Source organism: Lolium rigidum, chromosome 7 (genome assembly GCF_022539505.1).
Source record: "Lolium rigidum isolate FL_2022 chromosome 7, APGP_CSIRO_Lrig_0.1, whole genome shotgun sequence".
Taxonomy (NCBI): Eukaryota; Viridiplantae; Streptophyta; class Magnoliopsida; order Poales; family Poaceae; genus Lolium; species Lolium rigidum.
Window position 1 is genome coordinate 240,660,631 of NC_061514.1, and position 23,727 is coordinate 240,684,357.

Consider the following 23,727-nt stretch of genomic DNA (forward strand, 5'->3'; position numbering starts at 1 on the left):
CCCTCCCGCTCCTTCTCTCCCCTATTTTGTACCATGCACATCCCGCTTTCCCATCCCCACCGCCGTTTCCCATCACCTATAGCCGAGCACGAGTGCCCGCAAAAAATATCGCCCTAACTTCACCATGAATGTTGCCGCGTGACGCAAAAAGGAGGGATGCAACACGAGGACTTCCCGAGAGGTCACCCATCCTAGTACTACTCTCGCCCAAGCACGCTTAACTTCGGAGTTCGATGGGATCCGGTGCTTTAGTGCTCGGTATGATCGCATCCGACATGTTCCGCACTCCATTTTCCCTTATGCTTGCCCCTCCCGCTCCTTCTCTCCCCTATTTTGTACCATGCACATCCCGCTTTCCCATCCCCACCGCCGTTTCCCATCACCTATAGCCGAGCACGAGTGCCCGCAAAAAATATCGCCCTAACTTCACCATGAATGTTGCCGCGTGACGCAAAAAGGAGGGATGCAACACGAGGACTTCCCGGGAGGTCACCCATCCTAGTACTACTCTCGCCCAAGCACGCTTAACTTCGGAGTTCCGATGGGATCCGGTGCTTTAGTGCCGGTATGATCGCATCCGACATGTTCTCGCACTCATTTTCCCTTATGCTTGCCCCTCCCGCTCCTTCTCTCCCCTATTTTGTACCATGCACATCCCGCTTTCCCATCCCCACCGCCGTTTCCCATCACCTATAGCCGAGCACGAGTGCCCGCAAAAAAATATCGCCCTAACTTCACCATGAATGTTGCCGCGTGACGCAAAAAGGAGGGATGCAACACGAGGACTTCCCAAGAGGTCACCCATCCTAGTACTACTCTCGCCCAAGCACGCTTAACTTCGGAGTTCCGATGGGATCCGGTGCTTTAGTGCTGGTATGATCGCATCCGACATGTTCTCCACTCATTTTCCCTTATGCTTGCCCCTCCCGCTCCTTCTCTCCCCTATTTTGTACCATGCACATCCCGCTTTCCCATCCCCACCGCCGTTTCCCATCACCTATAGCCGAGCACGAGTGCCCGCAAAAATATCGCCCTAACTTCACCATGAATGTTGCCGCGTGACGCAAAAAGGAGGGATGCAACACGAGGACTTCCCGTGAGGTCACCCATCCTAGTACTACTCTCGCCCAAGCACGCTTAACTCGGAGTTCCGATGGGATCCGGTGCTTTAGTGCTGGTATGATCGCATCCGACATGTTCTGCACTCATTTTCCCTTATGCTTGCCCCTCCCGCTCCTTCTCTCCCTATTTTGTACCATGCACATCCCGCTTTCCCATCCCCACCGCCGTTTCCCATCACCTATAGCCGAGCACGAGTGCCCGCAAAAAATATCGCCCTAACTTCACCATGAATGTTGCCGCGTGACGCAAAAGGAGGGATGCAACACGAGGACTTCCCGTGAGGTCACCCATCCTAGTACTACTCTCGCCCAAGCACGCTTAACTTCGGAGTTCCGATGGGATCCGGTGCTTTAGTGCTCGGTATGATCGCATCCGACATGTTCTCGCACTCATTTTCCCTTATGCTTGCCCCTCCCGCTCCTTCTCTCCCCTATTTTGTACCATGCACATCCCGCTTTCCCATCCCCACCGCCGTTTCCCATCACCTATAGCCGAGCACGAGTGCCCGCAAAAAAATATCGCCCTAACTTCACCATGAATGTTGCCGCGTGACGCAAAAAGGAGGGATGCAACACGAGGACTTCCCAAGAGGTCACCCATCCTAGTACTACTCTCGCCCAAGCACGCTTAACTTCGGAGTTCCGATGGGATCCGGTGCTTTAGTGTCTGGTATGATCGCATCCGACATGTTCTCGCACTCATTTTCCCTTATGCTTGCCCCTCCCGCTCCTTCTCTCCCCTATTTTGTACCATGCACATCCCGCTTTCCCATCCCCACCGCCGTTTCCCATCACCTATAGCCGAGCACGAGTGCCCGCAAAAAATATCGCCCTAACTTCACCATGAATGTTGCCGCGTGACGCAAAAAGGAGGGATGCAACACGAGGACTTCCCAGAGGTCACCCATCCTAGTACTACCTCGCCCAAGCACGCTTAACTTCGGAGTTCTGATGGGATCCGGTGCTTTAGTGCTGGTATGATCGCATCCGACATGTTCTGCACTCATTTTCCCTTATGCTTGCCCCTCCCGCTCCTTCTCTCCCCTATTTTGTACCATGCACATCCCGCTTTCCCATCCCCACCGCCGTTTCCCATCACCTATAGCCGAGCACGAGTGCCCGCAAAAAATATCGCCCTAACTTCACCATGAATGTTGCCGCGTGACGCAAAAAGGAGGGATGCAACACGAGGACTTCCCAGGAGGTCACCCATCCTAGTACTACTCTCGCCCAAGCACGCTTAACTTCGGAGTTCCGATGGGATCCGGTGCTTTAGTGCCGGTATGATCGCATCCGACATGTTCTCGCACTCATTTTCCCTTATGCTTGCCCCTCCCGCTCCTTCTCTCCCCTATTTTGTACCATGCACATCCCGCTTTCCCATCCCCACCGCCGTTTCCCATCACCTATAGCCGAGCACGAGTGCCCGCAAAAAAATATCGCCCTAACTTCACCATGAATGTTGCCGCGTGACGCAAAAAGGAGGGATGCAACACGAGGACTTCCCGGGAGGTCACCCATCCTAGTACTACTCTCGCCCAAGCACGCTTAACTTCGGAGTTCCGATGGGATCCGGTGCTTTAGTGCTGGTATGATCGCATCCGACATGTTCCGCACTCATTTTCCCTTATGCTTGCCCCTCCCGCTCCTTCTCTCCCCTATTTTGTACCATGCACATCCCGCTTTCCCATCCCCACCGCCGTTTCCCATCACCTATAGCCGAGCACGAGTGCCCGCAAAAAAATATCGCCCTAACTTCACCATGAATGTTGCCGCGTGACGCAAAAAGGAGGGATGCAACACGAGGACTTCCCGGAGGTCACCCATCCTAGTACTACTCTCGCCCAAGCACGCTTAACTTCGGAGTTCGATGGGATCCGGTGCTTTAGTGCTCGGTATGATCGCATCCGACATGTTCTTGCACTCATTTTCCCTTATGCTTGCCCCTCCCGCTCCTTCTCTCCCCTATTTTGTACCATGCACATCCCGCTTTCCCATCCCCACCGCCGTTTCCCATCACCTATAGCCGAGCACGAGTGCCCGCAAAAAAATATCGCCCTAACTTCACCATGAATGTTGCCGCGTGACGCAAAAAGGAGGGATGCAACACGAGGACTTCCCGGGAGGTCACCCATCCTAGTACTACTCTCGCCCAAGCACGCTTAACTTCGGAGTTCCGATGGGATCCGGTGCTTTAGTGCTGGTATGATCGCATCCGACATGTTCTCGCACTCATTTTCCCTTATGCTTGCCCCTCCCGCTCCTTCTCTCCCCTATTTTGTACCATGCACATCCCGCTTTCCCATCCCCACCGCCGTTTCCCATCACCTATAGCCGAGCACGAGTGCCCGCAAAAAAATATCGCCCTAACTTCACCATGAATGTTGCCGCGTGACGCAAAAAGGAGGGATGCAACACGAGGACTTCCCAGGAGGTCACCCATCCTAGTACTACTCTCGCCCAAGCACGCTTAACTTCGGAGTTCTGATGGGATCCGGTGCTTTAGTGCTGGTATGATCGCATCCGACATGTTCTGCACTCATTTTCCCCTTATGCTTGCCCCTCCCGCTCCTTCTCTCCCCTATTTTGTACCATGCACATCCCGCTTTCCCATCCCCACCGCCGTTTCCCATCACCTATAGCCGAGCACGAGTGCCCGCAAAAAAATATCGCCCTAACTTCACCATGAATGTTGCCGCGTGACGCAAAAAGGAGGGATGCAACACGAGGACTTCCCAGGAGGTCACCCATCCTAGTACTACTCTCGCCCAAGCACGCTTAACTTCGGAGTTCTGATGGGATCCGGTGCTTTAGTGCCGGTATGATCGCATCCGACATGTTCTGCACTCATTTTCCCTTATGCTTGCCCCTCCCGCTCCTTCTCTCCCCTATTTTGTACCATGCACATCCCGCTTTCCCATCCCCACCGCCGTTTCCCATCACCTATAGCCGAGCACGAGTGCCCGCAAAAAAATATCGCCCTAACTTCACCATGAATGTTGCCGCGTGACGCAAAAAGGAGGGATGCAACACGAGGACTTCCCAGGAGGTCACCCATCCTAGTACTACTCTCGCCCAAGCACGCTTAACTTCGGAGTTCCGATGGGATCCGGTGCTTTAGTGTCGGTATGATCGCATCCGACATGTTCTGCACTCATTTTCCCTTATGCTTGCCCCTCCCGCTCCTTCTCTCCCCTATTTTGTACCATGCACATCCCGCTTTCCCATCCCCACCGCCGTTTCCCATCACCTATAGCCGAGCACGAGTGCCCGCAAAAAAATATCGCCCTAACTTCACCATGAATGTTGCCGCGTGACGCAAAAAGGAGGGATGCAACACGAGGACTTCCCCGGAGGTCACCCATCCTAGTACTACTCTCGCCCAAGCACGCTTAACTTCGGAGTTCTGATGGGATCCGGTGCTTTAGTGCCTGGTATGATCGCATCCGACATGTTCTGCACTCATTTTCCCTTATGCTTGCCCCTCCCGCTCCTTCTCTCCCCTATTTTGTACCATGCACATCCCGCTTTCCCATCCCCACCGCCGTTTCCCATCACCTATAGCCGAGCACGAGTGCCCGCAAAAAATATCGCCCTAACTTCACCATGAATGTTGCCGCGTGACGCAAAAAGGAGGGATGCAACACGAGGACTTCCCGAGGAGGTCACCCATCCTAGTACTACTCTCGCCCAAGCACGCTTAACTTCGGAGTTCTGATGGGATCCGGTGCTTTAGTGCTGGTATGATCGCATCCGACATGTTCTGCACTCATTTTCCCTTATGCTTGCCCCTCCCGCTCCTTCTCTCCCCTATTTTGTACCATGCACATCCCGCTTTCCCATCCCCACCGCCGTTTCCCATCACCTATAGCCGAGCACGAGTGCCCGCAAAAAATATCGCCCTAACTTCACCATGAATGTTGCCGCGTGACGCAAAAAGGAGGGATGCAACACGCGGACTTCCGCGGAGGTCACCCATCCTAGTACTACTCTCGCCCAAGCACGCTTAACTTCGGAGTTCCGATGGGATCCGGTGCTTTAGTGCTGGTATGATCGCATCCGACATGTTCCGCACTCATTTTCCCTTATGCTTGCCCCTCCCGCTCCTTCTCTCCCCTATTTTGTACCATGCACATCCCGCTTTCCCATCCCCACCGCCGTTTCCCATCACCTATAGCCGAGCACGAGTGCCCGCAAAAAATATCGCCCTAACTTCACCATGAATGTTGCCGCGTGACGCAAAAAGGAGGGATGCAACACGAGGACTTCCCAGGAGGTCACCCATCCTAGTACTACTCTCGCCCAAGCACGCTTAACTTCGGAGTTCCGATGGGATCCGGTGCTTTAGTGCCGGTATGATCGCATCCGACATGTTCTCGCACTCATTTTCCCTTATGCTTGCCCCTCCCGCTCCTTCTCTCCCCTATTTTGTACCATGCACATCCCGCTTTCCCATCCCCACCGCCGTTTCCCATCACCTATAGCCGAGCACGAGTGCCCGCAAAAAATATCGCCCTAACTTCACCATGAATGTTGCCGCGTGACGCAAAAAGGAGGGATGCAACACGAGGACTTCCCAGAAGGTCACCCATCCTAGTACTACTCTCGCCCAAGCACGCTTAACTCCGGAGTTCTGATGGGATCCGGTGCTTTAGTGCTGGGTATGATCGCATCCGACATGTTCTGCACTCATTTTCCCTTATGCTTGCCCCTCCCGCTCCTTCTCTCCCCTATTTTGTACCATGCACATCCCGCTTTCCCATCCCCACCGCCGTTTCCCATCACCTATAGCCGAGCACGAGTGCCCGCAAAAAATATCGCCCTAACTTCACCATGAATGTTGCCGCGTGACGCAAAAAGGAGGGATGCAACACGAGGACTTCCGAGGAGGTCACCCATCCTAGTACTACTCTCGCCCAAGCACGCTTAACTTCGGAGTTCCGATGGGATCCGGTGCTTTAGTGCCGGTATGATCGCATCCGACATGTTCTCGCACTCATTTTCCCTTATGCTTGCCCCTCCCGCTCCTTCTCTCCCCTATTTTGTACCATGCACATCCCGCTTTCCCATCCCCACCGCCGTTTCCCATCACCTATAGCCGAGCACGAGTGCCCGCAAAAAAATATCGCCCTAACTTCACCATGAATGTTGCCGCGTGACGCAAAAAGGAGGGATGCAACACGAGGACTTCCCAGGAGGTCACCCATCCTAGTACTACTCTCGCCCAAGCACGCTTAACTTCGGAGTTCCGATGGGATCCGGTGCTTTAGTGCCGGTATGATCGCATCCGACATGTTCTCGCACTCATTTTCCCTTATGCTTGCCCCTCCCGCTCCTTCTCTCCCCTATTTTGTACCATGCACATCCCGCTTTCCCATCCCCACCGCCGTTTCCCATCACCTATAGCCGAGCACGAGTGCCCGCAAAAAAATATCGCCCCTAACTTCACCATGAATGTTGCCGCGTGACGCAAAAAGGAGGGATGCAACACGAGGACTTCCCAGGAGGTCACCCATCCTAGTACTACTCTCGCCCAAGCACGGATGGGATCCGGTGCTTTAGTGCCGGTATGATCGCATCCGACATGTTCTGCACTCATTTTCCCTTATGCTTGCCCCTCCCGCTCCTTCTCTCCCCTATTTTGTACCATGCACATCCCGCTTTCCCATCCCCACCGCCGTTTCCCATCACCTATAGCCGAGCACGAGTGCCCGCAAAAAAATATCGCCCTAACTTCACCATGAATGTTGCCGCGTGGCGCAAAAGGAGGGATGCAACACGAGGACTTCCCAGGAGGTCACCCATCCTAGTACTACTCTCGCCCAAGCACGCTTAACTTCGGAGTTCTGATGGGATCCGGTGCTTTAGTGCTGGTATGATCGCATCCGACATGTTCTGCACTCATTTTCCCTTATGCTTGCCCCTCCCGCTCCTTCTCTCCCCTATTTTGTACCATGCACATCCCGCTTTCCCATCCCCACCGCCGTTTCCCATCACCTATAGCCGAGCACGAGTGCCCGCAAAAAATATCGCCCTAACTTCACCATGAATGTTGCCGCGTGACGCAAAAAGGAGGGATGCAACACGAGGACTTCCTGTGAGGTCACCCATCCTAGTACTACTCTCGCCCAAGCACGCTTAACTTCGGAGTTCGATGGGATCCGGTGCTTTAGTGTCTGGTATGATCGCATCCGACATGTTCTCGCACTCATTTTCCCTTATGCTTGCCCCTCCCGCTCCTTCTCTCCCCTATTTTGTACCATGCACATCCCGCTTTCCCATCCCCACCGCCGTTTCCCATCACCTATAGCCGAGCACGAGTGCCCGCAAAAAATATCGCCCTAACTTCACCATGAATGTTGCCGCGTGACGCAAAAAGGAGGGATGCAACACGAGGACTTCCCGGGAGGTCACCCATCCTAGTACTACTCTCGCCCAAGCACGCTTAACTTCGGAGTTCGATGGGATCCGGTGCTTTAGTGCTGGTATGATCGCATCCGACATGTTCTGCACTCATTTTCCCTTATGCTTGCCCCTCCCGCTCCTTCTCTCCCCTATTTTGTACCATGCACATCCCGCTTCTCCCATCCCCACCGCCGTTTCCCATCACCTATAGCCGAGCACGAGTGCCCGCAAAAAAATATCGCCCTAACTTCACCATGAATGTTGCCGCGTGACGCAAAAAGGAGGGATGCAACACGAGGACTTCCCAGGAGGTCACCCATCCTAGTACTACTCTCGCCCAAGCACGCTTAACTTCGGAGTTCTCATGGGATCCGGTGCTTTAGTGCTGGTATGATCGCATCCGACATGTTCTCGCACTCATTTTCCCTTATGCTTGCCCCTCCCGCTCCTTCTCTCCCCTATTTTGTACCATGCACATCCCGCTTTCCCATCCCCACCGCCGTTTCCCATCACCTATAGCCGAGCACGAGTGCCCGCAAAAAAATATCGCCCTAACTTCACCATGAATGTTGCCGCGTGACGCAAAAAGGAGGGATGCAACACGAGGACTTCCCAAGAGGTCACCCATCCTAGTACTACTCTCGCCCAAGCACGCTTAACTTCGGAGTTCCGATGGGATCCGGTGCTTTAGTGCCTGGTATGATCGCATCCGACATGTTCTCGCACTCATTTTCCCTTATGCTTGCCCCTCCCGCTCCTTCTCTCCCCTATTTTGTACCATGCACATCCCGCTTTCCCATCCCCACCGCCGTTTCCCATCACCTATAGCCGAGCACGAGTGCCCGCAAAAAATATCGCCCTAACTTCACCATGAATGTTGCCGCGTGACGCAAAAGGAGGGATGCAACACGAGGACTTCCCAGGAGGTCACCCATCCTAGTACTACTCTCGCCCAAGCACGCTTAACTTCGGAGTTCGATGGGATCCGGTGCTTTAGTGTCTGGTATGATCGCATCCGACATGTTCTCGCACTCATTTTCCCTTATGCTTGCCCCTCCCGCTCCTTCTCTCCCCTATTTTGTACCATGCACATCCCGCTTTCCCATCCCCACCGCCGTTTCCCATCACCTATAGCCGAGCACGAGTGCCCGCAAAAAAATATCGCCCTAACTTCACCATGAATGTTGCCGCGTGACGCAAAAAGGAGGGATGCAACACGAGGACTTCCCGAGGAGGTCACCCATCCTAGTACTACTCTCGCCCAAGCACGCTTAACTTCGGAGTTCTGATGGGATCCGGTGCTTTAGTGCTGGTATGATCGCATCCGACATGTTCTGCACTCATTTTCCCTTATGCTTGCCCCTCCCGCTCCTTCTCTCCCCTATTTTGTACCATGCACATCCCGCTTTCCCATCCCCACCGCCGTTTCCCATCACCTATAGCCGAGCACGAGTGCCCGCAAAAAATATCGCCCTAACTTCACCATGAATGTTGCCGCGTGACGCAAAAGGAGGGATGCAACACGAGGACTTCCCAGGAGGTCACCCATCCTAGTACTACTCTCGCCCAAGCACGGATGGGATCCGGTGCTTTAGTGCTGGTATGATCGCATCCGACATGTTCTGCACTCATTTTCCCTTATGCTTGCCCCTCCCGCTCCTTCTCTCCCCTATTTTGTACCATGCACATCCCGCTTTCCCATCCCCACCGCCGTTTCCCATCACCTATAGCCGAGCACGAGTGCCCGCAAAAAATATCGCCCTAACTTCACCATGAATGTTGCCGCGTGACGCAAAAAGGAGGGATGCAACACGAGGACTTCCCGTGAGGTCACCCATCCTAGTACTACTCTCGCCCAAGCACGCTTAACCTCGAGTTCCGATGGGATCCGGTGCTTTAGTGTTGGTATGATCGCATCCGACATGTTCTGCACTCATTTTCCCTTATGCTTGCCCCTCCCGCTCCTTCTCTCCCCTATTTTGTACCATGCACATCCCGCTTTCCCATCCCCACCGCCGTTTCCCATCACCTATAGCCGAGCACGAGTGCCCGCAAAAAAATATCGCCCTAACTTCACCATGAATGTTGCCGCGTGACGCAAAAGGAGGGATGCAACACGAGGACTTCCCGAGAGGTCACCCATCCTAGTACTACTCTCGCCCAAGCACGCTTAACTTCGGAGTTCGATGGGATCCGGTGCTTTAGTGCCTGGTATGATCGCATCCGACATGTTCTCGCACTCATTTTCCCTTATGCTTGCCCCTCCCGCTCCTTCTCTCCCCTATTTTGTACCATGCACATCCCGCTTTCCCATCCCCACCGCCGTTTCCCATCACCTATAGCCGAGCACGAGTGCCCGCAAAAATATCGCCCTAACTTCACCATGAATGTTGCCGCGTGACGCAAAAAGGAGGGATGCAACACGAGGACTTCCTGTGAGGTCACCCATCCTAGTACTACTCTCGCCCAAGCACGCTTAACTTCGGAGTTCGATGGGATCCGGTGCTTTAGTGCTTGGTATGATCGCATCCGACATGTTCCGCACTCATTTTCCCTTATGCTTGCCCCTCCCGCTCCTTCTCTCCCCTATTTTGTACCATGCACATCCCGCTTTCCCATCCCCACCGCCGTTTCCCATCACCTATAGCCGAGCACGAGTGCCCGCAAAAAATATCGCCCTAACTTCACCATGAATGTTGCCGCGTGACGCAAAAAGGAGGGATGCAACACGAGGACTTCCCGTGAGGTCACCCATCCTAGTACTACTCTCGCCCAAGCACGCTTAACTTCGGAGTTCGATGGGATCCGGTGCTTTAGTGCTGGTATGATCGCATCCGACATGTTCTCGCACTCATTTTCCCTTATGCTTGCCCCTCCCGCTCCTTCTCTCCCCTATTTTGTACCATGCACATCCCGCTTTCCCATCCCCACCGCCGTTTCCCATCACCTATAGCCGAGCACGAGTGCCCGCAAAAAAATATCGCCCTAACTTCACCATGAATGTTGCCGCGTGACGCAAAAAGGAGGGATGCAACACGAGGACTTCCCTTGAGGTCACCCATCCTAGTACTACTCTCGCCCAAGCACGCTTAACTTCGGAGTTCCGATGGGATCCGGTGCTTTAGTGCCTGGTATGATCGCATCCGACATGTTCTCGCACTCATTTTCCCTTATGCTTGCCCCTCCCGCTCCTTCTCTCCCCTATTTTGTACCATGCACATCCCGCTTTCCCATCCCCACCGCCGTTTCCCATCACCTATAGCCGAGCACGAGTGCCCGCAAAAAATATCGCCCTAACTTCACCATGAATGTTGCCGCGTGACGCAAAAGGAGGGATGCAACACGAGGACTTCCCAGGAGGTCACCCATCCTAGTACTACTCTCGCCCAAGCACGCTTAACTTCGGAGTTCGATGGGATCCGGTGCTTTAGTGCCTGGTATGATCGCATCCGACATGTTCTGCACTCATTTTCCCTTATGCTTGCCCCTCCCGCTCCTTCTCTCCCCTATTTTGTACCATGCACATCCCGCTTTCCCATCCCCACCGCCGTTTCCCATCACCTATAGCCGAGCACGAGTGCCCGCAAAAAAATATCGCCCTAACTTCACCATGAATGTTGCCGCGTGACGCAAAAAGGAGGGATGCAACACGAGGACTTCCCAGGAGGTCACCCATCCTAGTACTACTCTCGCCCAAGCACGCTTAACTTCGGAGTTCCGATGGGATCCGGTGCTTTAGTGCCTGGTATGATCGCATCCGACATGTTCTGCACTCATTTTCCCTTATGCTTGCCCCTCCCGCTCCTTCTCTCCCCTATTTTGTACCATGCACATCCCGCTTTCCCATCCCCACCGCCGTTTCCCATCACCTATAGCCGAGCACGAGTGCCCGCAAAAAAATATCGCCCTAACTTCACCATGAATGTTGCCGCGTGACGCAAAAAGGAGGGATGCAACACGAGGACTTCCCAAGAGGTCACCCATCCTAGTACTACTCTCGCCCAAGCACGCTTAACTTCGGAGTTCCGATGGGATCCAGTGCTTTAGTGCTCGGTATGATCGCATCCGACATGTTCTCGCACTCATTTTCCCTTATGCTTGCCCCTCCCGCTCCTTCTCTCCCCTATTTTGTACCATGCACATCCCGCTTTCCCATCCCCACCGCCGTTTCCCATCACCTATAGCCGAGCACGAGTGCCCGCAAAAAATATCGCCCTAACTTCACCATGAATGTTGCCGCGTGACGCAAAAAGGAGGGATGCAACACGAGGACTTCCCAGAGGTCACCCATCCTAGTACTACTCTCGCCCAAGCACGCTTAACTTCGGAGTTCGATGGGATCCGGTGCTTTAGTGCTCGGTATGATCGCATCCGACATGTTCTCGCACTCATTTTCCCTTATGCTTGCCCCTCCCGCTCCTTCTCTCCCCTATTTTGTACCATGCACATCCCGCTTTCCCATCCCCACCGCCGTTTCCCATCACCTATAGCCGAGCACGAGTGCCCGCAAAAAATATCGCCCTAACTTCACCATGAATGTTGCCGCGTGACGCAAAAAGGAGGGATGCAACACGAGGACTTCCTGAGAGGTCACCCATCCTAGTACTACTCTCGCCCAAGCACGCTTAACTTCGGAGTTCTGATGGGATCCGGTGCTTTAGTGCTGGTATGATCGCATCCGACATGTTCTGCACTCATTTTCCCTTATGCTTGCCCCCTCCCGCTCCTTCTCTCCCCTATTTTGTACCATGCACATCCCGCTTTCCCATCCCCACCGCCGTTTCCCATCACCTATAGCCGAGCACGAGTGCCCGCAAAAAATATCGCCCTAACTTCACCATGAATGTTGCCGCGTGACGCAAAAAGGAGGGATGCAACACGAGGACTTCCCGGAGGTCACCCATCCTAGTACTACTCTCGCCCAAGCACGCTTAACTTCGGAGTTCGATGGGATCCGTGCTTTAGTGCTCGGTATGATCGCATCCGACATGTTCTCGCACTCATTTTCCCTTATGCTTGCCCCTCCCGCTCCTTCTCTCCCCTATTTTGTACCATGCACATCCCGCTTTCCCATCCCCACCGCCGTTTCCCATCACCTATAGCCGAGCACGAGTGCCCGCAAAAAATATCGCCCTAACTTCACCATGAATGTTGCCGCGTGACGCAAAAAGGAGGGATGCAACACGAGGACTTCCCGTGAGGTCACCCATCCTAGTACTACTCTCGCCCAAGCACGCTTAACTTCGGAGTTCCGATGGGATCCGGTGCTTTAGTGCCGGTATGATCGCATCCGACATGTTCTCGCACTCATTTTCCCTTATGCTTGCCCCTCCCGCTCCTTCTCTCCCCTATTTTGTACCATGCACATCCCGCTTTCCCATCCCCACCGCCGTTTCCCATCACCTATAGCCGAGCACGAGTGCCCGCAAAAAAATATCGCCCTAACTTCACCATGAATGTTGCCGCGTGACGCAAAAAGGAGGGATGCAACACGAGGACTTCCCAAGAGGTCACCCATCCTAGTACTACTCTCGCCCAAGCACGCTTAACTTCGGAGTTCGATGGGATCCGGTGCTTTAGTGCTGGTATGATCGCATCCGACATGTTCTCGCACTCATTTTCCCTTATGCTTGCCCCTCCCGCTCCTTCTCTCCCCTATTTTGTACCATGCACATCCCGCTTCCCATCCCCACCGCCGTTTCCCATCACCTATAGCCGAGCACGAGTGCCCGCAAAAAAATATCGCCCTAACTTCACCATGAATGTTGCCGCGTGACGCAAAAAGGAGGGATGCAACACGAGGACTTCCCGGGAGGTCACCCATCCTAGTACTACTCTCGCCCAAGCACGCTTAACTTCGGAGTTCCGATGGGATCCGGTGCTTTAGTGCTCGGTATGATCGCATCCGACATGTTCCGCACTCATTTTCCCTTATGCTTGCCCCTCCCGCTCCTTCTCTCCCCTATTTTGTACCATGCACATCCCGCTTTCCCATCCCCACCGCCGTTTCCCATCACCTATAGCCGAGCACGAGTGCCCGCAAAAAATATCGCCCTAACTTCACCATGAATGTTGCCGCGTGACGCAAAAAGGAGGGATGCAACACGAGGACTTCCCGGGAGGTCACCCATCCTAGTACTACTCTCGCCCAAGCACGCTTAACTTCGGAGTTACGATGGGATCCGGTGCTTTAGTGCCGGTATGATCGCATCCGACATGTTCCGCACTCATTTTCCCTTATGCTTGCCCCTCCCGCTCCTTCTCTCCCCTATTTTGTACCATGCACATCCCGCTTTCCCATCCCCACCGCCGTTTCCCATCACCTATAGCCGAGCACGAGTGCCCGCAAAAAAATATCGCCCTAACTTCACCATGAATGTTGCCGCGTGACGCAAAAGGAGGGATGCAACACGAGGACTTCCCAAGAGGTCACCCATCCTAGTACTACTCTCGCCCAAGCACGCTTAACTTCGGAGTTCTGATGGGATCCGGTGCTTTAGTGCGGGTATGATCGCATCCGAGATGTTCTCGCACTCATTTTCCCTTATGCTTGCCCCTCCCGCTCCTTCTCTCCCCTATTTTGTACCATGCACATCCCGCTTTCCCATCCCCACCGCCGTTTCCCATCACCTATAGCCGAGCACGAGTGCCCGCAAAAAATATCGCCCTAACTTCACCATGAATGTTGCCGCGTGACGCAAAAAGGAGGGATGCAACACGAGGACTTCCCAAGAGGTCACCCATCCTAGTACTACTCTCGCCCAAGCACGCTTAACTTCGGAGTTCTGATGGGATCCGGTGCTTTAGTGCTGGTATGATCGCATCCGACATGTTCTGCACTCATTTTCCCTTATGCTTGCCCCTCCCGCTCCTTCTCTCCCCTATTTTGTACCATGCACATCCCGCTTTCCCATCCCCACCGCCGTTTCCCATCACCTATAGCCGAGCACGAGTGCCCGCAAAAAAATATCGCCCTAACTTCACCATGAATGTTGCCGCGTGACGCAAAAAGGAGGGATGCAACACGAGGACTTCTCAGGAGGTCACCCATCCTAGTACTACTCTCGCCCAAGCACGCTTAACTTCGGAGTTCTGATGGGATCCGGTGCTTTAGTGCTGGTATGATCGCATCCGACATGTTCTTCACTCATTTTCCCTTATGCTTGCCCCTCCCGCTCCTTCTCTCCCCTATTTTGTACCATGCACATCCCGCTTTCCCATCCCCACCGCCGTTTCCCATCACCTATAGCCGAGCACGAGTGCCCGCAAAAAATATCGCCCTAACTTCACCATGAATGTTGCCGCGTGACGCAAAAAGGAGGGATGCAACACGAGGACTTCCCAGGAGGTCACCCATCCTAGTACTACTCTCGCCCAAGCACGCTTAACTTCGGAGTTCCGATGGGATCCGGTGCTTTAGTGCCGGTATGATCGCATCCGACATGTTCTCGCACTCATTTTCCCTTATGCTTGCCCCTCCCGCTCCTTCTCTCCCCTATTTTGTACCATGCACATCCCGCTTTCCCATCCCCACCGCCGTTTCCCATCACCTATAGCCGAGCACGAGTGCCCGCAAAAAAATATCGCCCTAACTTCACCATGAATGTTGCCGCGTGACGCAAAAAGGAGGGATGCAACACGAGGACTTCCCAAGAGGTCACCCATCCTAGTACTACTCTCGCCCAAGCACGCTTAACCTCGGAGTTCGATGGGATCCGGTGCTTTAGTGCCTGGTATGATCGCATCCGACATGTTCTGCACTCATTTTCCCTTATGCTTGCCCCTCCCGCTCCTTCTCTCCCCTATTTTGTACCATGCACATCCCGCTTTCCCATCCCCACCGCCGTTTCCCATCACCTATAGCCGAGCACGAGTGCCCGCAAAAAAATATCGCCCTAACTTCACCATGAATGTTGCCGCGTGACGCAAAAAGGAGGGATGCAACACGAGGACTTCCCGGAGGTCACCCATCCTAGTACTACTCTCGCCCAAGCACGCTTAACTTCGGAGTTCCGATGGGATCCGGTGCTTTAGTGCTGGTATGATCGCATCCGACATGTTCCGCACTCATTTTCCCTTATGCTTGCCCCTCCCGCTCCTTCTCTCCCCTATTTTGTACCATGCACATCCCGCTTTCCCATCCCCACCGCCGTTTCCCATCACCTATAGCCGAGCACGAGTGCCCGCAAAAAATATCGCCCTAACTTCACCATGAATGTTGCCGCGTGACGCAAAAAGGAGGGATGCAACACGAGGACTTCCCAGGAGGTCACCCATCCTAGTACTACTCTCGCCCAAGCACGCTTAACTTCGGAGTTCGATGGGATCCGGTGCTTTAGTGCCTGGTATGATCGCATCCGACATGTTCTGCACTCATTTTCCCTTATGCTTGCCCCTCCCGCTCCTTCTCTCCCCTATTTTGTACCATGCACATCCCGCTTTCCCATCCCCACCGCCGTTTCCCATCACCTATAGCCGAGCACGAGTGCCCGCAAAAAATATCGCCCTAACTTCACCATGAATGTTGCCGCGTGACGCAAAAAGGAGGGATGCAACACGAGGACTTCCCGGGAGGTCACCCATCCTAGTACTACTCTCGCCCAAGCACGCTTAACTTCGGAGTTCCGATGGGATCCGGTGCTTTAGTGCTGGTATGATCGCATCCGACATGTTCTCGCACTCATTTTCCCTTATGCTTGCCCCTCCCGCTCCTTCTCTCCCCTATTTTGTACCATGCACATCCCGCTTTCCCATCCCCACCGCCGTTTCCCATCACCTATAGCCGAGCACGAGTGCCCGCAAAAAAATATCGCCCTAACTTCACCATGAATGTTGCCGCGTGACGCAAAAAGGAGGGATGCAACACGAGGACTTCCCGGAGGTCACCCATCCTAGTACTACTCTCGCCCAAGCACGCTTAACTTCGGAGTTCGATGGGATCCGGTGCTTTAGTGCTCGGTATGATCGCATCCGACATGTTCCGCACTCATTTTCCCTTATGCTTGCCCCTCCCGCTCCTTCTCTCCCCTATTTTGTACCATGCACATCCCGCTTTCCCATCCCCACCGCCGTTTCCCATCACCTATAGCCGAGCACGAGTGCCCGCAAAAAAATATCGCCCTAACTTCACCATGAATGTTGCCGCGTGACGCAAAAAGGAGGGATGCAACACGAGGACTTCCCAGGAGGTCACCCATCCTAGTACTACTCTCGCCCAAGCACGCTTAACCTGGAGTTCTGATGGGATCCGGTGCTTTAGTGCCGGTATGATCGCATCCGACATGTTCTCGCACTCATTTTCCCTTATGCTTGCCCCTCCCGCTCCTTCTCTCCCCTATTTTGTACCATGCACATCCCGCTTTCCCATCCCCACCGCCGTTTCCCATCACCTATAGCCGAGCACGAGTGCCCGCAAAAAAATATCGCCCTAACTTCACCATGAATGTTGCCGCGTGACGCAAAAAGGAGGGATGCAACACGAGGACTTCCCGGAGGTCACCCATCCTAGTACTACTCTCGCCCAAGCACGCTTAACTCGGAGTTACGATGGGATCCGGTGCTTTAGTGCTGGTATGATCGCATCCGACATGTTCAGCACTCATTTTCCCTTATGCTTGCCCCTCCCGCTCCTTCTCTCCCCTATTTTGTACCATGCACATCCCGCTTTCCCATCCCCACCGCCGTTTCCCCATCACCTATAGCCGAGCACGAGTGCCCGCAAAAAAATATCGCCCTAACTTCACCATGAATGTTGCCGCGTGACGCAAAAAGGAGGGATGCAACACGAGGACTTCCCAGGAGGTCACCCATCCTAGTACTACTCTCGCCCAAGCACGCTTAACTTCGGAGTTATGATGGGATCCGGTGCTTTAGTGCTCGGTATGATCGCATCCGACATGTTCCGCACTCATTTTCCCTTATGCTTGCCCCTCCCGCTCCTTCTCTCCCCTATTTTGTACCATGCACATCCCGCTTTCCCATCCCCACCGCCGTTTCCCATCACCTATAGCCGAGCACGAGTGCCCGCAAAAAATATCGCCCTAACTTCACCATGAATGTTGCCGCGTGACGCAAAAAGGAGGGATGCAACACGAGGACTTCCCGGAGGTCACCCATCCTAGTACTACTCTCGCCCAAGCACGCTTAACTCGGAGTTCCGATGGGATCCGGTGCTTTAGTGCTGGTATGATCGCATCCGACATGTTCTGCACTCATTTTCCCTTATGCTTGCCCCTCCCGCTCCTTCTCTCCCCTATTTTGTACCATGCACATCCCGCTTTCCCATCCCCACCGCCGTTTCCCATCACCTATAGCCGAGCACGAGTGCCCGCAAAAAATATCGCCCTAACTTCACCATGAATGTTGCCGCGTGACGCAAAAAGGAGGGATGCAACACGAGGACTTCCCAGGAGGTCACCCATCCTAGTACTACTCTCGCCCAAGCACGCTTAACTTCGGAGTTCCGATGGGATCCGGTGCTTTAGTGCTTGGTATGATCGCATCCGACATGTTCTCGCACTCATTTTCCCTTATGCTTGCCCCTCCCGCTCCTTCTCTCCCCTATTTTGTACCATGCACATCCCGCTTTCCCATCCCCACCGCCGTTTCCCATCACCTATAGCCGAGCACGAGTGCCCGCAAAAAAATATCGCCCTAACTTCACCATGAATGTTGCCGCGTGACGCAAAAAGGAGGGATGCAACACGAGGACTTCCCGGAGGTCACCCATCCTAGTACTACTCTCGCCCAAGCACGCTTAACTTCGGAGTTCCGATGGGATCCGGTGCTTTAGTGCTCGGTATGATCGCATCCGACATGTTCTGCACTCATTTTCCCTTATGCTTGCCCCTCCCGCTCCTTCTCTCCCCTATTTTGTACCATGCACATCCCGCTTTCCCATCCCCACCGCCGTTTCCCATCACCTATAGCCGAGCACGAGTGCCCGCAAAAAATATCGCCCTAACTTCACCATGAATGTTGCCGCGTGACGCAAAAAGGAGGGATGCAACACGAGGACTTCCCGAGAGGTCACCCATCCTAGTACTACTCTCGCCCAAGCACGCTTAACTTCGGAGTTCGATGGGATCCGGTGCTTTAGTGCTGGTATGATCGCATCCGACATGTTCTCGCACTCATTTTCCCTTATGCTTGCCCCTCCCGCTCCTTCTCTCCCCTATTTTGTACCATGCACATCCCGCTTTCCCATCCCCACCGCCGTTTCCCATCACCTATAGCCGAGCACGAGTGCCCGCAAAAAAATATCGCCCTAACTTCACCATGAATGTTGCCGCGTGACGCAAAAAGGAGGGATGCAACACGAGGACTTCCCAGGAGGTCACCCATCCTAGTACTACTCTCGCCCAAGCACGCTTAACTTCGGAGTTCTGATGGGATCCGGTGCTTTAGTGTCTGGTATGATCGCATCCGACATGTTCTGCACTCATTTTCCCTTATGCTTGCCCCTCCCGCTCCTTCTCTCCCCTATTTTGTACCATGCACATCCCGCTTTCCCATCCCCACCGCCGTTTCCCATCACCTATAGCCGAGCACGAGTGCCCGCAAAAATATCGCCCTAACTTCACCATGAATGTTGCCGCGTGACCCCAAAAGGAGGGATGCAACACGAGGACTTCCCAGAGGTCACCCATCCTAGTACTACTCTCGCCCAAGCACGCTTAACTTCGGAGTTACGATGGGATCCGGTGCTTTAGTGCCGGGTATGATCGCATCCGACATGTTCTCGCACTCATTTTCCCTTATGCTTGCCCCTCCCGCTCCTTCTCTCCCCTATTTTGTACCATGCACATCCCGCTTTCCCATCCCCACCGCCGTTTCCCATCACCTATAGCCGAGCACGAGTGCCCGCAAAAAAATATCGCCCTAACTTCACCATGAATGTTGCCGCGTGACGCAAAAAGGAGGGATGCAACACGAGGACTTCCCGGAGGTCACCCATCCTAGTACTACTCTCGCCCAAGCACGCTTAACTTCGGAGTTCTGATGGGATCCGGTGCTTTAGTGCTGGTATGATCGCATCCGACATGTTCTGCACTCATTTTCCCTTATGCTTGCCCCTCCCGCTCCTTCTCTCCCTATTTTGTACCATGCACATCCCGCTTTCCCATCCCCACCGCCGTTTCCCATCACCTATAGCCGAGCACGAGTGCCCGCAAAAAAATATCGCCCTAACTTCACCATGAATGTTGCCGCGTGACGCAAAAAGGAGGGATGCAACACGAGGACTTCCCGGAGGTCACCCATCCTAGTACTACTCTCGCCCAAGCACGCTTAACTTCGGAGTTCCGATGGGATCCGGTGCTTTAGTGCCTGGTATGATCGCATCCGACATGTTCTGCACTCATTTTCCCTTATGCTTGCCCCTCCCGCTCCTTCTCTCCCCTATTTTGTACCATGCACATCCCGCTTTCCCATCCCCACCGCCGTTTCCCATCACCTATAGCCGAGCACGAGTGCCCGCAAAAAAATATCGCCCTAACTTCACCATGAATGTTGCCGCGTGGCGCAAAAGGAGGGATGCAACACGAGGACTTCCCGAGGAGGTCACCCATCCTAGTACTACTCTCGCCCAAGCACGCTTAACTCGGAGTTCCGATGGGATCCGGTGCTTTAGTGCTGGTATGATCGCATCCGACATGTTCTCGCACTCATTTTCCCTTATGCTTGCCCCTCCCGCTCCTTCTCTCCCCTATTTTGTACCATGCACATCCCGCTTTCCCATCCCCACCGCCGTTTCCCATCACCTATAGCCGAGCACGAGTGCCCGCAAAAAAATATCGCCCTAACTTCACCATGAATGTTGCCGCGTGGCGCAAAAAGGAGGGATGCAACACGAGGACTTCCCAGGAGGTCACCCATCCTAGTACTACTCTCGCCCAAGCACGCTTAACTGGAGTTACGGTGGGATCCGCGTTGCTTTAGTGCTGGTATGATCGCATCCGACATATTCTGCACTCATTTTCCCTTATGCTTGCCCCCGCTCCTTCTCTCCCCTATTTTGTACCATGCACATCCCGCTTTCCCATCCCCACCGCCGTTTCCCATCACCTATAGTGTAACGGCCCCGGGTAGGACCCCTAATAGATTTGCTTGTTCTTTTTGTTTTATGCATCATCATGACATCATGCATCATATTATCCATGTTTTTTTTTATCAAATAATTTTTTTTTATAAACCCTATATTATTTTGTTTTGTTTCCTCTCATATGGTTCTAATAAAACCTCCCGTTGTCTTTTCATTTAACAAAACCCTAACACTAAACTATTTTGTGTTGCTATAAACTTGGTGGCTCTAAAACCTTTCTCTCTCTCCAGCTTTGTTTTCAAAATTCAAATCCTTGTTGGGATTGTTTTCAAATCAATTTGTAAAACAGTTTTGAAAAGAAAAGAGAAAGAGATTTAAAAGAAAACCCCCTCTAACCCCTTGGGCTGCCTCCCCAGCCCATGTTCTCTCCTCCACCTCTGGCCCGAGCTGGCCACTTCCTCTTTCAACCCAAGCCCACCTTTCTCCCTCAGGCCCACACCCTTTTGGCCTCGTACCCGTTCACCACCGACGGAGACACTCCCTTCTGTTCGTCTTTATCCTCTTCACGAGAGAGCGTGAAGCCATGTGGCTGTCGCAATCACCATGGCTACCGAGACCACACCGCACCTTTTAATCCCCACCACCGCCGCCAAACCCTAGCCCTCTCTCCCATCTACGCCGCCGCCACCTACCTCCCTCCATCCTCTTCTCGCGTGAGCAACAAAACGGAGGAAAACCCCGCTGCCACGACCGTCCTCGCCATGGCGCCGCTGCTCCACGGGGCTCCTTGCCACTCCGAGACCACCCACAGAACCGCCTCGGCGTCCTCTATATTCTCCCCAAAGGAATCGAGCCGGGGTGCTCATAATCGTCTCCAAATTCGCCGTTTCTTCTTCAACTCCGGCGACCAAATTCTTCAATTCCGGCCGCTCTCGTCCTCCTCCGACCAAACCGAGCCCGCCTTCATCTTCCTGGTAACATCGCGCGTCCCCTGGACCCCTTCGGCACCTTCCTCCCCGCTGGTTTGCTTCCCGCCGACGTTGACCGTCGTTCTCCTCCGCAGGTGCATGTCGCCGGCGATGTCTCGGCGAATCTCCGGCCATCCTTCTACCTCTCGCTGGTCCGTCACGCTAAGGCGCAGCTCCGACACCAGCCGCCTCGTCTCGGTTCGACCTTCCCCATCGTCCCCGTGCATGATCTGCAAGTCATGGCTGTTCTGGCCCGTGAGCTTCGCTTGGACTTGGTTAAGTTGTCGCGCACCATCCTCTTAATACGATCTGTATTAGCAGCGCAGTGGTTTGTCTCGTGATCCATCACGCAGTAGATCATGTGCTCAAATCCCAGGTGCAGCGATTAACCACAACCTTTTTGTTTCCCAGATCCGTTGATGGACTTTGAGCCAATTTGATCCGGTGCAACTTGCAGCCCAGCACGCCAGGCCGCATCTCTTCGGACTAGATCCGGCCCACCTCGCCAGGCGCGGCAGGTAGCTAGCCCAACACGCCCAGATCCTCATCTCTTTTATTTTTGCTCCATTCTTTTGCAAAATGGTTTAAATCATATCTCTCAAACCCTATGTCGAAATAAAATATGTTTTATATGAAAATTGATCAGAAAAATGTGCTGAACAGGAATATGCCATCCATGCTTGCTGTTGCACCATGCATCATAAAATTTCGTGGTAGTCTGCACATTGTATCACCTAATATGTAACATATGGAATTTGTGGGATACTATATAAATGTTGTCCCGGTTCCATTTAACTTTGAAGTAGCTCACTCATGCCATGTATTGCCATGCTAATCAACATTTAATATTGCCGGTAGAAAAATAGCGCGAACATAATAATTGTTTGTCCGGGTTCCGATCCCGTTTAATATGGATAAGTTGCATTGCACCATCTATGCCATGTCATGCATATCATCTTGATCATGATGGATCTTCTTTATCCGTAGTAGTAGTAAGATTTGCCTACGTTGTTTGTTCCAGCATTTGCTTCTTCTCGGATAGGAACGCGAAGTGGTGTTGTGAGATACGACGTAGTTCTCCGGCAAGTTCTTCAGCGGCTTTTCTGCTGTAGCGAGCCCACGCACCTTCACCTATTTTACTTTTACATGCTCTTTTGATCTGCTGCTATCCTTATGTGCGATTCTCGTCGTGTCACGTGTCCTATCCACCCGTTACCTATATGTCCAAGAGATACACCTCACCGCCCTACCTATTGTTTGTTGTTTGCCGCCTTGCGAGTCGTAGGCGTAGTTTAGGGTTTTGTTGATATCTCCCAAATGTTCCGTGGATATCTTGTTGGGGAGGTTATCACATGCTATATCATTTGTTGGAGATAATCACACTTTGCTTTATTGTTAACAACTAAAATTGTAAGCAGAGGCATACGCAGGAGCCCCTTTTGCGAAAGCATCTGAGATCCTTTGACTTGCTAATGTCCCCTTTAGGACCCGAGTTCTTGTTATCTCGATGCGAGATTAACGAGCGCTCTACTCAGTACGTGGGGGAATGGGACCCCCATCACCCACTACCTTTCCTCGACTCTATTTATTGGGAGCCACAACCTCTGGTTTTATTTGCCCATATGCACGATGCACTGATTTACTTCAGGTTGCCTTCGGGTGTTTATTTCACGTACCTGTTACTCATATTGCGGATAGACTTATCTTGTGCCCGGTCGTAGCTCCGGCCTGGACTATGTCGCAAACCTCCTCGGGATCCGTCAGATCAGAGTGCGGCCGAACTTCGATCACGGCGTAGCTGAGTTGGGTGGCTCCCATTAAACTTTCTCTTGCATTGGGAACGGCCTTGATGTGAGACCTCCGCCATTTGTAGTAAGTGGGTCTCGAGCATGCGTATGGCTGCATTCGGGCCAGCCCCTGCGGGGTGTACAAGGATCTTATCGATAAGCCGTGTCCGCGGTTATGGACGTACTCTGGAATTGTATGAAAGCACGATCATAGAACAACTTACACCTTATTTCTCATTTCCTGTTGCTACTAATTTGCTAATAAAACTTTTTCAAAAAAGTGTGAGAGCCTTTGCATGCCGCACCCTCTTTGCGAAGGGGGATCGCATCGGCTGTGTTATGTTTGCGAGTATAGAACTCGTTACCTTGTGCGCTCTCTTATCTTCTCGAGTATACGGATGTTG

The 23,727-nt window shown here is 53.2% G+C and overlaps 1 long non-coding RNA gene, 64 other non-coding genes and 3 pseudogenes across 65 annotated transcripts; 1 reads left to right on the forward strand and 67 right to left on the reverse strand.

Annotated features, from left to right (window-relative positions):
* Positions 1-153: 153 nt before the first annotated feature.
* Positions 154-272, reverse strand: LOC124679727. Its single transcript, XR_006995191.1, has one exon. It is a non-coding gene; the product is annotated as a 5S ribosomal RNA (ribosomal RNA).
* A 188-nt stretch (positions 273-460) lies between these two features.
* Positions 461-579, reverse strand: LOC124679572. The gene has a single exon (XR_006995046.1). It is a non-coding gene; the product is annotated as a 5S ribosomal RNA (ribosomal RNA).
* Positions 580-768: 189 nt separating this feature from the next.
* LOC124679548 lies at positions 769-887 on the reverse strand. Its single transcript, XR_006995024.1, has one exon. It is a non-coding gene; the product is annotated as a 5S ribosomal RNA (ribosomal RNA).
* A 186-nt stretch (positions 888-1,073) lies between these two features.
* LOC124679711 lies at positions 1,074-1,191 on the reverse strand. The gene has a single exon (XR_006995176.1). It is a non-coding gene; the product is annotated as a 5S ribosomal RNA (ribosomal RNA).
* Positions 1,192-1,376: 185 nt separating this feature from the next.
* Positions 1,377-1,496, reverse strand: LOC124679687. The gene has a single exon (XR_006995155.1). It is a non-coding gene; the product is annotated as a 5S ribosomal RNA (ribosomal RNA).
* Positions 1,497-1,685: 189 nt separating this feature from the next.
* Positions 1,686-1,805, reverse strand: LOC124679691. The gene has a single exon (XR_006995159.1). It is a non-coding gene; the product is annotated as a 5S ribosomal RNA (ribosomal RNA).
* Positions 1,806-1,993: 188 nt separating this feature from the next.
* Positions 1,994-2,110, reverse strand: LOC124679699. Its single transcript, XR_006995165.1, has one exon. It is a non-coding gene; the product is annotated as a 5S ribosomal RNA (ribosomal RNA).
* Positions 2,111-2,297: 187 nt separating this feature from the next.
* On the reverse strand, positions 2,298-2,416 carry LOC124679541. The gene has a single exon (XR_006995017.1). It is a non-coding gene; the product is annotated as a 5S ribosomal RNA (ribosomal RNA).
* Positions 2,417-2,605: 189 nt separating this feature from the next.
* LOC124679565 lies at positions 2,606-2,724 on the reverse strand. Its single transcript, XR_006995040.1, has one exon. It is a non-coding gene; the product is annotated as a 5S ribosomal RNA (ribosomal RNA).
* Positions 2,725-2,912: 188 nt separating this feature from the next.
* Positions 2,913-3,030, reverse strand: LOC124679762. Its single transcript, XR_006995224.1, has one exon. It is a non-coding gene; the product is annotated as a 5S ribosomal RNA (ribosomal RNA).
* A 189-nt stretch (positions 3,031-3,219) lies between these two features.
* On the reverse strand, positions 3,220-3,338 carry LOC124679566. Its single transcript, XR_006995041.1, has one exon. It is a non-coding gene; the product is annotated as a 5S ribosomal RNA (ribosomal RNA).
* Positions 3,339-3,527: 189 nt separating this feature from the next.
* Positions 3,528-3,646, reverse strand: LOC124679634. Its single transcript, XR_006995105.1, has one exon. It is a non-coding gene; the product is annotated as a 5S ribosomal RNA (ribosomal RNA).
* A 189-nt stretch (positions 3,647-3,835) lies between these two features.
* On the reverse strand, positions 3,836-3,954 carry LOC124679789. Its single transcript, XR_006995248.1, has one exon. It is a non-coding gene; the product is annotated as a 5S ribosomal RNA (ribosomal RNA).
* A 188-nt stretch (positions 3,955-4,142) lies between these two features.
* Positions 4,143-4,261, reverse strand: LOC124679627. Its single transcript, XR_006995099.1, has one exon. It is a non-coding gene; the product is annotated as a 5S ribosomal RNA (ribosomal RNA).
* A 188-nt stretch (positions 4,262-4,449) lies between these two features.
* Positions 4,450-4,569, reverse strand: LOC124679665. Its single transcript, XR_006995134.1, has one exon. It is a non-coding gene; the product is annotated as a 5S ribosomal RNA (ribosomal RNA).
* A 187-nt stretch (positions 4,570-4,756) lies between these two features.
* On the reverse strand, positions 4,757-4,876 carry LOC124679650. The gene has a single exon (XR_006995120.1). It is a non-coding gene; the product is annotated as a 5S ribosomal RNA (ribosomal RNA).
* Positions 4,877-5,063: 187 nt separating this feature from the next.
* Positions 5,064-5,182, reverse strand: LOC124679676. Its single transcript, XR_006995145.1, has one exon. It is a non-coding gene; the product is annotated as a 5S ribosomal RNA (ribosomal RNA).
* Positions 5,183-5,369: 187 nt separating this feature from the next.
* On the reverse strand, positions 5,370-5,488 carry LOC124679542. Its single transcript, XR_006995018.1, has one exon. It is a non-coding gene; the product is annotated as a 5S ribosomal RNA (ribosomal RNA).
* Positions 5,489-5,676: 188 nt separating this feature from the next.
* Positions 5,677-5,796, reverse strand: LOC124679686. Its single transcript, XR_006995154.1, has one exon. It is a non-coding gene; the product is annotated as a 5S ribosomal RNA (ribosomal RNA).
* A 187-nt stretch (positions 5,797-5,983) lies between these two features.
* LOC124679606 lies at positions 5,984-6,102 on the reverse strand. The gene has a single exon (XR_006995078.1). It is a non-coding gene; the product is annotated as a 5S ribosomal RNA (ribosomal RNA).
* Positions 6,103-6,291: 189 nt separating this feature from the next.
* Positions 6,292-6,410, reverse strand: LOC124679543. The gene has a single exon (XR_006995019.1). It is a non-coding gene; the product is annotated as a 5S ribosomal RNA (ribosomal RNA).
* Positions 6,411-6,600: 190 nt separating this feature from the next.
* On the reverse strand, positions 6,601-6,702 carry LOC124679818 (annotated as a pseudogene).
* Positions 6,703-6,889: 187 nt separating this feature from the next.
* LOC124679646 lies at positions 6,890-7,008 on the reverse strand. Its single transcript, XR_006995116.1, has one exon. It is a non-coding gene; the product is annotated as a 5S ribosomal RNA (ribosomal RNA).
* A 187-nt stretch (positions 7,009-7,195) lies between these two features.
* Positions 7,196-7,314, reverse strand: LOC124679759. The gene has a single exon (XR_006995221.1). It is a non-coding gene; the product is annotated as a 5S ribosomal RNA (ribosomal RNA).
* Positions 7,315-7,502: 188 nt separating this feature from the next.
* On the reverse strand, positions 7,503-7,620 carry LOC124679657. The gene has a single exon (XR_006995127.1). It is a non-coding gene; the product is annotated as a 5S ribosomal RNA (ribosomal RNA).
* A 189-nt stretch (positions 7,621-7,809) lies between these two features.
* Positions 7,810-7,928, reverse strand: LOC124679552. The gene has a single exon (XR_006995028.1). It is a non-coding gene; the product is annotated as a 5S ribosomal RNA (ribosomal RNA).
* Positions 7,929-8,117: 189 nt separating this feature from the next.
* LOC124679663 lies at positions 8,118-8,237 on the reverse strand. Its single transcript, XR_006995132.1, has one exon. It is a non-coding gene; the product is annotated as a 5S ribosomal RNA (ribosomal RNA).
* A 187-nt stretch (positions 8,238-8,424) lies between these two features.
* LOC124679724 lies at positions 8,425-8,543 on the reverse strand. The gene has a single exon (XR_006995189.1). It is a non-coding gene; the product is annotated as a 5S ribosomal RNA (ribosomal RNA).
* Positions 8,544-8,732: 189 nt separating this feature from the next.
* LOC124679651 lies at positions 8,733-8,852 on the reverse strand. The gene has a single exon (XR_006995121.1). It is a non-coding gene; the product is annotated as a 5S ribosomal RNA (ribosomal RNA).
* A 186-nt stretch (positions 8,853-9,038) lies between these two features.
* LOC124679817 lies at positions 9,039-9,140 on the reverse strand (annotated as a pseudogene).
* Positions 9,141-9,327: 187 nt separating this feature from the next.
* Positions 9,328-9,445, reverse strand: LOC124679777. Its single transcript, XR_006995236.1, has one exon. It is a non-coding gene; the product is annotated as a 5S ribosomal RNA (ribosomal RNA).
* A 187-nt stretch (positions 9,446-9,632) lies between these two features.
* Positions 9,633-9,751, reverse strand: LOC124679725. The gene has a single exon (XR_006995190.1). It is a non-coding gene; the product is annotated as a 5S ribosomal RNA (ribosomal RNA).
* A 187-nt stretch (positions 9,752-9,938) lies between these two features.
* LOC124679746 lies at positions 9,939-10,057 on the reverse strand. Its single transcript, XR_006995209.1, has one exon. It is a non-coding gene; the product is annotated as a 5S ribosomal RNA (ribosomal RNA).
* Positions 10,058-10,244: 187 nt separating this feature from the next.
* On the reverse strand, positions 10,245-10,362 carry LOC124679667. Its single transcript, XR_006995136.1, has one exon. It is a non-coding gene; the product is annotated as a 5S ribosomal RNA (ribosomal RNA).
* Positions 10,363-10,551: 189 nt separating this feature from the next.
* On the reverse strand, positions 10,552-10,671 carry LOC124679692. Its single transcript, XR_006995160.1, has one exon. It is a non-coding gene; the product is annotated as a 5S ribosomal RNA (ribosomal RNA).
* Positions 10,672-10,858: 187 nt separating this feature from the next.
* Positions 10,859-10,977, reverse strand: LOC124679702. Its single transcript, XR_006995168.1, has one exon. It is a non-coding gene; the product is annotated as a 5S ribosomal RNA (ribosomal RNA).
* Positions 10,978-11,165: 188 nt separating this feature from the next.
* Positions 11,166-11,285, reverse strand: LOC124679631. Its single transcript, XR_006995102.1, has one exon. It is a non-coding gene; the product is annotated as a 5S ribosomal RNA (ribosomal RNA).
* A 188-nt stretch (positions 11,286-11,473) lies between these two features.
* On the reverse strand, positions 11,474-11,593 carry LOC124679696. Its single transcript, XR_006995162.1, has one exon. It is a non-coding gene; the product is annotated as a 5S ribosomal RNA (ribosomal RNA).
* Positions 11,594-11,781: 188 nt separating this feature from the next.
* LOC124679756 lies at positions 11,782-11,899 on the reverse strand. Its single transcript, XR_006995219.1, has one exon. It is a non-coding gene; the product is annotated as a 5S ribosomal RNA (ribosomal RNA).
* A 188-nt stretch (positions 11,900-12,087) lies between these two features.
* LOC124679585 lies at positions 12,088-12,206 on the reverse strand. The gene has a single exon (XR_006995059.1). It is a non-coding gene; the product is annotated as a 5S ribosomal RNA (ribosomal RNA).
* Positions 12,207-12,394: 188 nt separating this feature from the next.
* On the reverse strand, positions 12,395-12,511 carry LOC124679785. Its single transcript, XR_006995244.1, has one exon. It is a non-coding gene; the product is annotated as a 5S ribosomal RNA (ribosomal RNA).
* A 188-nt stretch (positions 12,512-12,699) lies between these two features.
* Positions 12,700-12,818, reverse strand: LOC124679582. The gene has a single exon (XR_006995056.1). It is a non-coding gene; the product is annotated as a 5S ribosomal RNA (ribosomal RNA).
* Positions 12,819-13,007: 189 nt separating this feature from the next.
* On the reverse strand, positions 13,008-13,125 carry LOC124679628. The gene has a single exon (XR_006995100.1). It is a non-coding gene; the product is annotated as a 5S ribosomal RNA (ribosomal RNA).
* Positions 13,126-13,313: 188 nt separating this feature from the next.
* On the reverse strand, positions 13,314-13,433 carry LOC124679672. The gene has a single exon (XR_006995141.1). It is a non-coding gene; the product is annotated as a 5S ribosomal RNA (ribosomal RNA).
* Positions 13,434-13,620: 187 nt separating this feature from the next.
* Positions 13,621-13,739, reverse strand: LOC124679698. The gene has a single exon (XR_006995164.1). It is a non-coding gene; the product is annotated as a 5S ribosomal RNA (ribosomal RNA).
* A 187-nt stretch (positions 13,740-13,926) lies between these two features.
* LOC124679546 lies at positions 13,927-14,045 on the reverse strand. The gene has a single exon (XR_006995022.1). It is a non-coding gene; the product is annotated as a 5S ribosomal RNA (ribosomal RNA).
* Positions 14,046-14,233: 188 nt separating this feature from the next.
* On the reverse strand, positions 14,234-14,352 carry LOC124679821. The gene has a single exon (XR_006995253.1). It is a non-coding gene; the product is annotated as a 5S ribosomal RNA (ribosomal RNA).
* A 188-nt stretch (positions 14,353-14,540) lies between these two features.
* LOC124679823 lies at positions 14,541-14,659 on the reverse strand. The gene has a single exon (XR_006995254.1). It is a non-coding gene; the product is annotated as a 5S ribosomal RNA (ribosomal RNA).
* Positions 14,660-14,846: 187 nt separating this feature from the next.
* LOC124679544 lies at positions 14,847-14,965 on the reverse strand. Its single transcript, XR_006995020.1, has one exon. It is a non-coding gene; the product is annotated as a 5S ribosomal RNA (ribosomal RNA).
* Positions 14,966-15,154: 189 nt separating this feature from the next.
* On the reverse strand, positions 15,155-15,273 carry LOC124679745. The gene has a single exon (XR_006995208.1). It is a non-coding gene; the product is annotated as a 5S ribosomal RNA (ribosomal RNA).
* A 188-nt stretch (positions 15,274-15,461) lies between these two features.
* On the reverse strand, positions 15,462-15,579 carry LOC124679681. Its single transcript, XR_006995149.1, has one exon. It is a non-coding gene; the product is annotated as a 5S ribosomal RNA (ribosomal RNA).
* Positions 15,580-15,766: 187 nt separating this feature from the next.
* Positions 15,767-15,885, reverse strand: LOC124679703. The gene has a single exon (XR_006995169.1). It is a non-coding gene; the product is annotated as a 5S ribosomal RNA (ribosomal RNA).
* Positions 15,886-16,072: 187 nt separating this feature from the next.
* Positions 16,073-16,191, reverse strand: LOC124679567. The gene has a single exon (XR_006995042.1). It is a non-coding gene; the product is annotated as a 5S ribosomal RNA (ribosomal RNA).
* Positions 16,192-16,380: 189 nt separating this feature from the next.
* On the reverse strand, positions 16,381-16,498 carry LOC124679763. Its single transcript, XR_006995225.1, has one exon. It is a non-coding gene; the product is annotated as a 5S ribosomal RNA (ribosomal RNA).
* Positions 16,499-16,686: 188 nt separating this feature from the next.
* Positions 16,687-16,804, reverse strand: LOC124679728. Its single transcript, XR_006995192.1, has one exon. It is a non-coding gene; the product is annotated as a 5S ribosomal RNA (ribosomal RNA).
* Positions 16,805-16,993: 189 nt separating this feature from the next.
* On the reverse strand, positions 16,994-17,110 carry LOC124679781. Its single transcript, XR_006995240.1, has one exon. It is a non-coding gene; the product is annotated as a 5S ribosomal RNA (ribosomal RNA).
* A 189-nt stretch (positions 17,111-17,299) lies between these two features.
* Positions 17,300-17,419, reverse strand: LOC124679716. Its single transcript, XR_006995181.1, has one exon. It is a non-coding gene; the product is annotated as a 5S ribosomal RNA (ribosomal RNA).
* Positions 17,420-17,606: 187 nt separating this feature from the next.
* On the reverse strand, positions 17,607-17,723 carry LOC124679751. The gene has a single exon (XR_006995214.1). It is a non-coding gene; the product is annotated as a 5S ribosomal RNA (ribosomal RNA).
* A 187-nt stretch (positions 17,724-17,910) lies between these two features.
* Positions 17,911-18,030, reverse strand: LOC124679641. The gene has a single exon (XR_006995112.1). It is a non-coding gene; the product is annotated as a 5S ribosomal RNA (ribosomal RNA).
* A 189-nt stretch (positions 18,031-18,219) lies between these two features.
* Positions 18,220-18,338, reverse strand: LOC124679734. The gene has a single exon (XR_006995198.1). It is a non-coding gene; the product is annotated as a 5S ribosomal RNA (ribosomal RNA).
* Positions 18,339-18,525: 187 nt separating this feature from the next.
* On the reverse strand, positions 18,526-18,643 carry LOC124679669. Its single transcript, XR_006995138.1, has one exon. It is a non-coding gene; the product is annotated as a 5S ribosomal RNA (ribosomal RNA).
* Positions 18,644-18,832: 189 nt separating this feature from the next.
* Positions 18,833-18,952, reverse strand: LOC124679649. The gene has a single exon (XR_006995119.1). It is a non-coding gene; the product is annotated as a 5S ribosomal RNA (ribosomal RNA).
* Positions 18,953-19,138: 186 nt separating this feature from the next.
* Positions 19,139-19,257, reverse strand: LOC124679770. Its single transcript, XR_006995231.1, has one exon. It is a non-coding gene; the product is annotated as a 5S ribosomal RNA (ribosomal RNA).
* Positions 19,258-19,446: 189 nt separating this feature from the next.
* Positions 19,447-19,564, reverse strand: LOC124679635. The gene has a single exon (XR_006995106.1). It is a non-coding gene; the product is annotated as a 5S ribosomal RNA (ribosomal RNA).
* A 187-nt stretch (positions 19,565-19,751) lies between these two features.
* On the reverse strand, positions 19,752-19,870 carry LOC124679733. The gene has a single exon (XR_006995197.1). It is a non-coding gene; the product is annotated as a 5S ribosomal RNA (ribosomal RNA).
* Positions 19,871-20,057: 187 nt separating this feature from the next.
* LOC124679754 lies at positions 20,058-20,176 on the reverse strand. Its single transcript, XR_006995217.1, has one exon. It is a non-coding gene; the product is annotated as a 5S ribosomal RNA (ribosomal RNA).
* Positions 20,177-20,365: 189 nt separating this feature from the next.
* LOC124679794 lies at positions 20,366-20,484 on the reverse strand (annotated as a pseudogene).
* Positions 20,485-21,360: 876 nt separating this feature from the next.
* LOC124678736 lies at positions 21,361-22,607 on the forward strand. Its single transcript, XR_006994623.1, has 3 exons — positions 21,361-21,542; positions 21,632-22,054; positions 22,558-22,607. It is a non-coding gene; the product is annotated as an uncharacterized LOC124678736 (long non-coding RNA).
* Positions 22,608-23,727: the final 1,120 nt, after the last annotated feature.